We start from the raw sequence: 11,431 nt of genomic DNA, 5'->3' as shown, positions 1-11,431 counted from the left end.
CCGAAAAAGTAAAAGGGGCGAGGGGCTTGGAAACACAGAGCCAACAGGATGACAAGATGACCTACGCAGAGAAGACCCAGGATTGGCGCCAGAGTTCAAGATTAACATGTGTTCCTTCCTCTTTGACTCCTTTCAACCGGGCAGGGGGTGGAGTAGGCGGATCGGGGCGGGCTTCCCGGGCATTTACAGCCTCCTGTTGCAGCTGGAAGGTGGCGGGATTACAGGAGGCGTGAGGAGTCGCCAGAAGACCGCCAGTCTGCTGCGCGCGTCTCCGCAGCGGGAGGGCGGGTCCGGGTGTCCGGCCCGGGCTGAGCCAACGCCCCCAGCGCAGATTCCAGGGGAGCGCAGTCAGCCCCGGCCAGGCTCCCCCGTCCAGTTCCCCTGGTCGCAGGCGAGGCACCGCCGATTTCATAAGCAGCCCTCACTTGCCTGTTAGGTGACGGCTGGGGACATGAGGGTTTGGACCTGAAAGCAACACCCCTCCAGATGTTCATTCAGAATCACCCCCATCAGTCCAAATTCCCTGTTTCGGGCGCTCAAATCCCTAGTCAGTGACATCACACACTGTAACTTGTTATTTTCCTTCAATTGTATGCAGATTTAGCTTCCTGACTACAAAGGGAGATCTTCTTGGGCTGGATTATGCTGATTTCAAACTTTCTTTCTCCCACCCCTAATTTGACACTTAGCATGGACCCTATAATGGAGTAGTTGATAATAAATCTTTACTAAACTGAAACCATCCCCTAATTCCTCTTTCCTACAAAAGACTGATGTCTTGGCAATCCCACTCAATTTTTGTGGACCAGCTTCACCTCACCTCCTCCAGGATGGCTTCCCCAGGCCGGGTTCCTGGCTCTTCTTGTAGGAAATGTGCACACTCCCAACGCCATTACAGCCAGCTCCATCACAACACTGACCCCAGCAGATGGTGAACTCCTTGAGGGCAGAAGCAGCTTCTTACTATCCTGGTTTCACTCTCCCACCCTCCTTGCACAGTTCTTAGAGAATGAAGGGATACTTTGTGGCAAGGTTTAAACTGGGGGAGGTCTGGGCCGGCCTGGTGGCCCAGCCGGTAAGTTCACACGTTGCGCTTCTAGGCAGCCCAGGTTTGCTGGTTGGGATCCCAGGTGTGGATATGCCACTGCTTGGCAAAAGTCATGCTGTGGTAGGCGTCCCACGTATAAAGTAATGGAAGATGGACATGGATGTTAGCTCAGGGCCAGTCTTCCTCAGCAAAAAGAGGAGGATTGGTAGTAGTTAGCTCAGGGCTAATCTTCCTCAAAAAAATAAATAAATAAAAATAAATTGGGGGAGGTCTTCCCACCTAGTCCTTAACCTTGACCTATGACCACTCCCTCTTCCGTCCCTGGGGGCAGGGAAGCACTGTTTAACCTTTCAGAAGCTGATTGACGTACCTGAAGAGAGTCTTGGCCATTCACACACAAAGTAATGTGGCTGGGATGTCAAGTGGTTACTGAGGCCAAAGGCCTAGTTTTCCGTTCTCTAGTCCATGGTCCTCCACACATTTATAATAGTTATAGCACAGTTATAATAGTCCTGAAAACAACTTGTTTACAGAGCTTAATCCTTTACTAAACGGTTTCATAGACATTATTCCATTTACCCCTCACAACCTCTTGAATTAGGTATCATTACATCCCCATATTCCAGATATGATACTGATGCTCAATCTCAGATCTTTTAATCCAAAGCACATACAAAAGCCATCTTGAAAATATAAAATCCCATAAAACATATAACAGTATGGTTATAACAAAAAATAACCTTTCCATGGTATTGCCTTCCACCTTGACATCCTTAACTCCTATGTTAGTTTCCCAGGGCTCCTATAAAAAATTGCCACAAAATAGTGGCCTAAAACAAGAGAAACTTTTTCTCTCACCGTTCTGGAAGCTGGATGTCTGAAATCAAGGGCCAGGCTCCCTCAGAAGTGTCTAGGGAAGAACACTTCCTTGCCTCTTCTAGTTTCTGGTGTTTGCCGGCAATCCTTGACGTTCCTTAGCTTGTAGATACATCAATCCAGTCTCTGCCTCCATCTTCATATGGCCTTCTCCCTTGTGTCTCTGTGTCCACATTTCTCTTCTTATAAGGATACCAGTCATATTGGACTAGCTATCCAGTTCGCCCTCATTTAGTATGACCTTATTTTAACTTGATTACATCTGAAAAGACCCTATTTCTAAACAATGTCACATTCGCAGGTTCTAGGGGTTAGGACTTCAACATGTCTTTTGAGTAGACACAATTCAACCCATAACTCTACCAATCAACCACTCACTGGAAAGCATGGGTATAAAAAAGAGAGAGATAATGACATTGGATAGGAAAGCCAAAGACAAGATTTGAGGGAGGCTACGATGAGGAAAAAGGAAGACAAGGCAGTGGGGGACAGAGGATGTATTCTCTAGGAAGAGTCGAGTTTGAGCATCTGGGCTGGCAGATCAGAGGAAGGAGAGAGATGGTCTTCAAAAGGCAGAAGAAGCAGCAGCACAGTGGGAGCTGAGGAGGGACTAGGAGGGCAGAAGGACTGCTCCCCGGGGAGGGAGAGTGAGCACGTGCCACTCCGCTCTTAGAAAAGTCCACTCAAAGTTGCAGTAAGCGTCAAGAGAAGGAGATCCACGGTGCTGAACCCCTCTTCCCGACCTGAGGCCCCCTTGAGAAGCCAGCAGTCCGTGAGTTCCCAAAGCATGTACCTGCAGACACTTCAAGACCATCAAGTCATCTTCTCACCCTCCCCACATCTGTTCCCACTGCCCTGTTCTCTACTAATTTGTTGCCACCATCCCCCACCCAGTCACCTCACCTGGGTATTATCCTCAACTCCTTCTTCTTCCTCACTCTCGCGGTCCTTCAGGCCCCACCCTGTTGATGTTAGCTCCTACTTCAGGACTTCACGCACTTCCCTCCGTCCTCTAGATGCCTAGACCAGGCCATCAGCCGTCATCTGGATTACGACAACAGCTTCCTCCCTCATCTCCCTGTCTCTAGATTTATCCTGCCCAATCCATCCTCCATGACTGAGGCCAAAGTAATTTTTTTCCAAAAGTTCCTTATGAAAATTTTCAAAGAAACAGAAGAGTTGGAAGAATTTCACAGTGACCACCCAAATACCGACCACCTAGATTCTACTGTTAGCATTTTGCTATAATTGCTCTAGCAAATGTTTCCATCTATCCTTCCCTTTATTCATCCATCAGTCCATCTTGTAATTTTATGCATTTTAAAGTAAGTTGCAGATATTCAAATGATTCTTAAAAACATAATCAGATCATGTCAGGACTTACTGAACTTTCAGTGGACTTTAATGATGCCCCCTTTCAGTAAAGGATGAAGTTCAAACTCCATATCACGATTTGTAAGTGCCTCCAGCCTAACCCTTCCCCAACATGCTTCCTATTTTTCATTCTAATCAGATCGATTGTAAAATTCCCCACTTACCATGCTGTTTATCATGTCCCTGACCTGCTCTTGTCCCTTCTCATGAGATTGTCCTCAGCCTCCAAGGCCTCAAACATTCCTGTCCTCAGAAAGGCTTTTTGATATCCCATCTCCCTTAACACACCAGTGTAGATGCATCTCCTCTATGAGAATTAGCAGCCCCCACGGCCTACCTCAATCATTTCACTTATCTTCATAAACAATAATGATCTGTTAATTTGTCTTTCCCACCTCTGGCCCCAACTGAGAGCTTCCTGAAAAATCATGGATCCTGCTTTGTTTGCCTATTGTCCTTGGCACATAGAACAGTCTGCAGCATATGTGGGTGCCCAATAAATACTTGTTGAATGAATGTATGACTGGTTTTGTCCCTCTGACAGCACCTCTTGCCTTTATGCCATCTTCTCCCACACAGCTTACGTCCAGATCCTCAGTGTAGATCCCAGAGGGTGAGAATGAAGAAAAGAAACACTTGATGTTATCAACGTCCTCCAGCCAAAGACCCCAAGAAACACACCTGTAGTTAAACAAGTTGAGTTTATTACCTGCAGCAAGAGAGAACACACACCATAGGGAACCACAGAACGTCTCAGTAAGAGAGTGTTAGGGAAAAAACCTATTCTAGGATTTGGGCTTTGATTAGGCAATTTTGGGGAGGGTCTAAGGAAGTAGAGATCTGCTCTAGATTAGACACTGTCAGAAAGCAGGGTGAATTCTACAACTGGATATCTCAATCCACCCAATCTACAGGGTGGGGAGACTAGAATGAGGATAAAGCTGTAATTGTTAAAGAAGTAGTAATCATTCCTTTTGGCTAAGAGAAGGGGTGTTTGGTATTTTGCGGGTGGCACAGTGATCTTGTTTTTGCCTGTGCTCAGACAGAAGTATGAACTGGCCTCACTTTGTCTCATTTTATCATGGTCTCAGAGTAAGCTAGTCCAAGATTGATCTTCTGTAAGATAGTTTACACCTCATAGGAGAAGAACATGGTTTAGCTATCGAGTGTCAAACTAGCTTCTGAATGTCAGAGGCTGCTCTTTTTTCCTTTGTCTGTTTTTAGGTGGGGAATTGGGGAAAGGATGGGTTAGTGGGGTTGGGGCATGTGTATATACCAGTGTAGAATCCAGTTCAAAGCAAGAAACTTTTTAAATAGAGCAAGCCTCAGAGTTTATCTCCAGCATCCAACCCACAACCCAGACATATAATCCAAGGTCACATGGCTGGCTCTTTGAGCCCTCATAGTCACCACTCTCATGGCCATGGGAGGGGACAGGTGACCCTGGGCACTGGGTGAAGTTGAGTTGTGATTAGGGAGGGGCCAGGTGCTTTGGGTGGCCTCTGCTAGGCTTCTCCTCCCCAGACACCCCTCATTCTCCCAGGGCAGAGACTCTGCAGCTTGTTTTCTTAGTCAGGCTGTTTTTGTTTGTCATCCTGCCTGGTATCACAGCCTCCCAATGACTCCCATACCTACGCATTTGAGCCCTGAGGAAAACCTATTAGATATGAATTCTTTGTTGGTTTTGTGACAGTGGCCTTTGACCAGACGGGTTAAGCTCCCTGGACCCTAAGGGACTTGTTGTCTCTGCTCCCTTCCTTTTGGGGTAATGATCTCACTCTTGCTGTCAGTTTTTGGGATCCGATGACTCACTGCAAATGCCTGGCACATGAGTTCTCTGGGGACATTCTCCAAGTACGTGGGGCCATGACCTTTCCTCCTTCAGTCCAGCTTCTGTCTGAATATTAGTGAGCCCCCTTCACTGACGGTGCCCTTCACATTTCCTTCAAATCAACAGCCCTGAGGTTACTTCCTCCTGCCTTCTGCCTTCATTATCTCTTTCTGCCGAAGGTGGTATCTCTCTGGTTAAAGGTTCCTCCCACCCCCACCCCTCAGAGCCTGGCTTTCTTTTTCACTTTCTTTTGTCCTGCCCCAGTGCTGGTCCCTTCTCTTCCTTTAGGTTCAAATCCAGTTTTTACCAGTTGTGCTTGCTTGCTCTAAGACCTTGAACAAATTACTTAAGTCTCTGGGCTTCAGTTTTTGCATCTGTAAACTGTGGCTAATGGTAATTACCTTTTAGTATTGTTGTGTGGATTAGTAATCACACAAGTGATTAATATATACATTCATTTGAAAGGAATTTAAATCAGACAAGTAGAATGAAAGTTTCCTTTAGCCACCGTCCTCCTGAATCCTAGTTTGATGTGGTCCTTCAGGACATTTTTCTGTGCACTTTCATATATATTTATGTACATGTGGAGATATATATGTGAACATGTGTGTATGTATTTTTGAAATAGCTATTAAGTGAGGACAGTGGGGATGATAAAGATATCTGTTTGTGGACCAAGTGAGGTTCGTGCTTAAAAAGAAAAATGAACCAGCCCTAGTGGCCTAGTGCTTAAGCTCAGCATGCTCCACTTCGGGACCCCGAGGTTCCATTCCTGGGCGCCGACCTACACCACCCATCTGTCAGTGGCCACGCTGTCTCCGCAGCTCACGCACAGAAAGAGGAAGATTGGCAACAGGTGTTAGCTCAGGGCGAATCTTCCTCAGCAATAAATAAATAAATAAATAGAAACGCTGTATCTTTCATAAAAGCAAATCAATAGATAATACTGAAAATTGAAAGAGCATCCAGTAATAATATAATCTTGGTGTTTATAGATATGGAGATCAACACCAAAAAGCAAATCAGCTAGGGATTTGGTGGAGATAGGGGTGGGGCTGCTAGTTTTTCTCATTAAACTCATTTAATGATTTGACTTTTTATGTGCGTGTATAACTTCTATTACAATCCTGAAAAATAATCTGTGTTTTGTTCCTTTTTTTCCCCATCAGACTTGTTGAGATCTGCTACCCACTCATTCCCTCGGACCAGTTTCACACACTCCCTCGCTCCTCCTCTGCGTTCCCACGGTCCAGCCTGGTGCAGCCCTCGGGGTCTCCCTCCCTCCTCCAATCTGTTCTCCACCTGCAGCCAGAACCATCTCTGTAACAGGTTTAATCAGAGTGTGTTTCTTCCCACTTAAAAACTCTGAGACTCGTCTAGAACAGTGTTGACGTTAAGCCCTAAGCATGGCAAGCTCAGTGTCCCCCTCAGCTCCAGCCTCAGGCAAAACCCACCATCCTCACCACACACGTAATCCTCACAGAGGTGAAACACCTGCTATTCTCCAGACATGCCTCATTCTCCTGGGCTTTCCTGGCTCTGTACTCCCTGTTCCATCTGACCAAACCCTGCCCTGTGTGTTTCTCTAATATGGATCATAACTCATAGTAGAAAATACTCCTCACTTACTTTGTGTTTTAATCACGAATCTTAGAGATATTTTCAGGTCAATCCAAATAGGTCTTCCTCATTCTTTTTAACTGCTACATGAATTAAATTAGATAATGTATATAAAAGCACTTTGCATGCTATCTGGCACCTAAGAATGCTCCATGAATGTTTCTTTATTTCATTTAAGTTCCTATTACCCCAGCATAATGGAGAAACACCCTCATTATCCCATAAAATAATAGTGGTAAGATCCCTCCTCAACCCTTACTACAGCTAGGCAATGGTTTTAAATAGATCATGAATTAAACATCACTATTCTCCATCCAGTTCCCTTCACATCCCTCCTTTGTTCTCTTTTATCACACTCAACTCCTTGGAGCTCTCCCACACACTGTGTTTGCTTGCGTATGCCTCAAAGGCCCTCTCCACCCCCCTCCCATCATCCACTGAGGAAATAGTTCCCTTCTTCTAAGAGCAGACTGTGTCACTTCCCCTATGAAAGCTGCCCTCCCGCAGAGGAGAACCTTCAGTCCTCTCACAGCCTCCTGTCCTCTTTGTACCGCCCACATCACACCCCAACTAGAAGCAAGGTCTTTTGAAAGCCCTGTCTTAGTATCTTCAGTACTTAGTATATTGCCCAGCACAGAAAGAGTGCCCTATAAGTGTTTATTGGTTGAAAATCTTCACTTTTATAAGTTTAACCTCTCTTTTTTATTTAATATGCCACATACAGAAGCAGCTGCAGCTGTGGTATAAAGGATAAAGTACAGCATTTAGAGTCTTACTAGCTGTGTGATTTGGGGCAAGTCACTTTACCTCTCTGAGCCTCAGTTTCTTGATCTGTAAAATGGGGGTAAATATATCTACTTCACAAGGATGAAATAAATTAAAATATGTGAACGTGCTCAAAAAACGGCACAAGTATTATTATTACCCCTTCTCCAAATTCATTTCCATCTTTACTTAGTTCTGACAAAATCTTCTCCCTAGTCCAGACACATGTGTGAGACCATTTCTCTCCTCCTCATCTGTCTCTCATTCATTTCTGGTGCTGTCGTTTCACCTTCCTCTCCCCTCCATCTAATTTGCTGGGCTCTGTTCTCTTCTAATTCCTCCTGTGAGCACTTCTCTGCAGGCTTTGCCTTCCTCCTCTTAGGTGTAAATAAATCTTCACAACTTCCTCAGAGCCACCCCACGAACTTTTGTGGGATCTTTTTCCTCTCTTCCTTGAAGCCCCTCCCTATCCTTCCTGCCACACACTTTACCCCTGGGGGTGGAGGCGCCAGGCGTTGCCCATGGATGCCTCTACCAAGCACTGGTTTCAAGGACGCTGGCAAAGATGCTCAGAGATGGCAGATAAAAGGGCATGAGATGCCACACTCTGCGCAGGGAGGGGCTTGATGAGGGGAGCCACAGAGTCCGAGTCAGGTCCCAGGGCCAGTTTTCCTCCCTGAGATGCAGGGCAGGGCGGGACAGGGCTGGAGGGGTGTGTGTTGGGGGGGGGGGGGAGGGTACATCTGAGGCTCCGGAGGAAGTCAGAGGGAGAGGCTCCTGAACTAATTGGCAGGCTTGATGCCAGCAGCGTGCCAGTGATGTTTTGGCGACAGGTCACTCTGGAGGAGGAAGGAAGGGCGGGAAGGAGAGTCTGTCATGTGGCCCACGATCCAAGAGGCGCGTGGGGCTTCCCTCAGGTGCTCTCCAGCTCATTAAGCTTTTCTAGGTCACTCTCTGTGTTGCTGTCTCCCTCATGGGTCCCTGTGCTCTGCCTCATGCTTCCTTTCATGTTTCTGACTTGGTTTCTCTGACTCATAGTCCATGTCTCTGACTCTGTGTCTCTGGGAGTCAGGAGTCAAAGTTCTAACACTGTGTTGGAGGAAGAAGCCCTTTGAGTCCCAGCCCTGACTCTGCCCCTTGCAGCCTTTGACGTTGGGCAAGCAAGTATACGACCCAGTTTCTTCCCTGTAACTGGATGTTCTACACTGTCCTGAAGTAGTTAGTGAAATTTACAAAATAAAAAAATAAGAAGCTTTGAAGTTTATAAATTGCTATATAACCACGAACTATTCTTTTTGGTTCTGCCCCTACTCGTAATGCCATATGCTTCTGTAGGGCTGCACACTTCACAAAGCTATTGAATATCTGATAGCCAGCTCAGCTTCACACGTCCACCATTTAACTCCTGACTTCCCAACCAAATCGGCAACTCAGTCTTCTGCACCTCAGTTGCTGGCAGCTCCATCCTCCCAGGTGCTTGGGCCAAATCCCTTGGTGCTTCCTGACTCCTCTTTTGTTCTCACATCCCACATCCAATCCAGCAGCAAACCGTGTCAGCTCTCCATCAGCTCACATCCAGAAGTCTGCCCGTTCTTGTCACCTCCATCCCCTACCAGGTTCACTTCACTCATTAGCACAGAAAGTCCTCACAATGGCCTCAAGGTCCTGCACGGTCTGCCCATGACCTCTCTAACTTCCTACCACTCTCCCCACTGCTCCCTCTGCTCCAGGCACACGGCCTTCATGCTAAATCTCACACATCAACAGCTTCTGCCTCAGGGGCTTTGAGCCTGTCTTTCCCTCCATCTGGACCACTCTTCCTCTGGATAAAGTAATTGGCTAATTCTTTCAGCTGCTTCAAATCCTTGCTCAAATATTACCTACTGAAATTGTAACCCTGCCAACCCTATCCAGCACCGCTATTTTCCTTTTCAGTTTTATATTGCTTTATGGTACCTATCATACATTTTACTTACTTGTTAATTATCTATTTTACTCATCAGAATAAAATTCCCTCTAGGACAGATTCCTATCTGCTTTGTTCTCTGCTGAGTCCCTAGCTCCCACCACGGTATCTGGCCCATAGTAGGTGCTTAATAAACATTTGTTGAGTAAATGAATATAAATTATTACCATTGATCCTTAAAACAATTCTCTGATGTAAATATAGTTGTTTTCACTTTATAGTCATAAAACTAACAAGAGTTGAGTCAAATCTTGAAAATTCACTGTTTCCAAGTGAGGTGTATGTTCCTTCATCTCTGTAGTTCCTACCTAGTTCAATCAGAATGGGCAAAACCCTGTTTTCTCAGTTCTGAAATGAGGGGTTCGGACTAGTCGATTCCCATCTTCTAGAGCATGATGCCTCCTCAGCTGCTTCAGTCCAAGTTCTTCTCCTTCCTCTCAGCCTCCCCCCTTCCTGGGTCCAGGGAAGAGAGGCTAAATGGTTTACTAGGTCTCCTGGGAAACCATGGACCACAGAATGACAGGAAACCTTTCCATTTCTAGCTTCCTACGCTCCATCCATCTTACTGGCTGAGGCTCTGATTCTGTCCAGGAAATGGGATGACTACAAAGCAAAAAAAAGAGAGAGAGAGAGACAGAATAAGAAAGAGAAAATGATAGAGGAGAAGACAGGGAGGGAGGGAAAGAATAGGCAGGTAAGTGCACGTTAGGGAGTATTCTGCAGAGAGAGGCAGTGGTTGTGCACTGTTGTCCTACTGAAACAAGACATGTCATCACTTTGTTCTTACCTCCTCTCTTGTGATACCATCTCAACACCCAAAGCTCTTTAAGAGCTTTTCCCATTTCCATAATAGCACTTGTATTGACCCAGTTGTCCATTCCAGGGACTAGGAATTCACCCTCGATCTTCCTCTCCCTCACCCTCAAAGACCACTCCAACACTTCTGTCAGTTCTGTCCACAAAATATACTTCCAACTGGTCTACTCATTTCCAGCTCCACTGCCTCCCACCTAACTTAAGCCATCATCATCTCTCACCTAAGTTACTAGAATAATTTTCTCTCTTCAGGATGACCATCTCACACAACTCTGGGGGATGCCATTAGCATGTGTTGGCCCTGGGTCTCTTGCATTCAATGCTTGTCTTATTACACTACTCAAAACTTAGGACCCTGCATATCTGGTCTCTGCCTAAGTCTTCACACACCTTGTACCACCTTTGCCCCCAGCTCATAATGCGCCAGGTTTGTTTAAGTTAACCCAAGTTGTTCTTGCCTCAGAATCTTTGCAAAGCTGTTCCCTCTTCCTGGAGTGGCCTTCCCTCCTCTCCATGCCTGGTGAACTGTTATCCACCTCTCAGCTCTCCTCCTAAATGTCACCTCCTCAGGGAGGCCTTCCTCAACCCTCCATCTAATTAGAGCTCCCTGCTATCAGTCTCTGTGCTGGATCTTTGTAGAGTTGCCAGATTTGGCACATAAAAATATAAAACTCCTATTTAAATTTGAATTTCAGATAAATAATGTATCATTTCTTAGTATAAGTATGCTCCATACAATATTTGGGAGATACTTCCACCAAAAAGAAATTCATTGTTTACCTAAAATTCAGACTTAACTGGATGTCCTGCATTTTATCTGGCAACTCTAGATATGTGGGTTGACTTCGTTCCTCTTTTATTTGGGGAGGTTGGAAAGTAAAATACTATTTCTCAGAAATTTTTGCAGGTAGGGTTCTGGACATGAATTAAGTTCTGCCAATTAGATGTATTTGTAGGAGATTTGAAGGGCAGAAGGGAGGTGGAGGCCATTTTCCCATAGCAGAGAGGATGGACGAGCTCCAGTAAACATGAGTCATCCGTGCAGTGGGACAGTTGGGGCAGTGGCCGCTATGCCAGCAGTAGTTGCAGCATTTCTGACCTACAGTGATTGAACCTGAAGCCAAGAGTCCACTTA

The sequence above is a fragment of the Equus przewalskii genome, chromosome 19, assembly GCF_037783145.1.
Source record: "Equus przewalskii isolate Varuska chromosome 19, EquPr2, whole genome shotgun sequence".
In the NCBI taxonomy this organism is placed as follows: domain Eukaryota; kingdom Metazoa; phylum Chordata; class Mammalia; order Perissodactyla; family Equidae; genus Equus; species Equus przewalskii.
This window is presented reverse-complemented; position numbering follows the sequence as displayed.